This window comes from Miscanthus floridulus, chromosome 15, assembly GCF_019320115.1.
Source record: "Miscanthus floridulus cultivar M001 chromosome 15, ASM1932011v1, whole genome shotgun sequence".
In the NCBI taxonomy this organism is placed as follows: domain Eukaryota; kingdom Viridiplantae; phylum Streptophyta; class Magnoliopsida; order Poales; family Poaceae; genus Miscanthus; species Miscanthus floridulus.
The window spans coordinates 83,201,340-83,202,765 of NC_089594.1; positions in this window are offsets into that span (position 1 = coordinate 83,201,340).

Consider the following 1,426-nt stretch of genomic DNA (forward strand, 5'->3'; position numbering starts at 1 on the left):
CAGCCTAACCCTTTTGTTATAATACTTGGCAATGCGTATTATATTTTTCTCAATATTTTCCAATGCCTTGAGACGAATCAAATGTAAATCTTCCAATTCATCCATCATTAGATTCTTATAATCTTATTCTACCAATTCTTTCTGTAACACAACTCGCCTTGAACCTGACCGTAATTCCCATGGTAATACAGCATGATGCCCATAAACCAGTTCATAGGGAGACGTTTGAGTGGACCCATGACAAGCCATTCGGTAAGCCCACAATGCTTCATTAAGAACCAAGTGCCATCTCCTTGGTTTTTCATCAATCTTCTTCTGGATGATTTTAATCATAATCTTATTTGATGCTTCTGCCTGACCATTAGCTTGTGCATAATAAGGAGAAGAATTATACAACTTAATCCCCATATCTTTGGCAAAATCACAGAATTCTAAAGAAGTAAACTGAGTTCCTTGATCAGTTGTTATAGTTTGAGGAATCCCGAATCTGTGAATTATATGTTCCTTAACAAAACTGATCATATTCTCTGACGTTACCTTCTTCAAAGGGATAGCTTCAACCCACTTGGTGAAATAATCCGTGGCCAAGAGTACAAATTTGTGTCCCTTACTAGAAGGAGGATTAATCTGACCAATTAAATCTATACCCCATCCTCTGAACGGCCAAGGCTTGATTATGGGATTCATAGCAGACGCTGGAACTTTTTGAATATTGCCGAATTTTTGACAATTGTGACACCCTTTGTAATATTCAAAACAATCCTCCAACATAGTCGGCCAAAAATAACCAGTTCTCCTAATTATCCACTTCATCTGATAAGCTGACTGGTGTGCACCACACAATCCTTCGTGAACCTCATACATCACTTTTTTGGCCTCTTCTTGACTTAAACATTTGAGCAATACTCCATCGATGGACTTGTAATATAACTGATCATCAAGGAACACAAATTTGAGAGCTTTGTACCTGAGTTTTCGGGAAACTTTTTGAGATGGACCTTTCAGATAATTGGTAATTTCGTATCTCCAATCACCATCTACTTGATCAGTATTTAAAACACCTTCTTCTATAGCAAAAACTTCCCGACTCTCTCGATATCCAGAAGCAGCTTGAGCTAACTTATTTGCTTCTTCATTGTACTCTCTAGGGATATGATGCAAGGTTACTACCAGAAAATTCTTCAAAAGTTCTCTACACTCCTCATAATATTCTCTTAACACATTGTTCTTGCATTCATACTGACCACTTAGTTGATTAATCACCAACTCAGAATCCCCAAAGATTTCAACAGCAACGGCCTTTACTTCTATAAGAAGCCAAAGCCCTCTAAGCAACGCTTCATACTCTGCCTGATTATTAGTAACATGAAATTCAATAGGAACCGCATACTCAAAAGTTTTTCCTTGTGGGGAAATCAAGAGAATA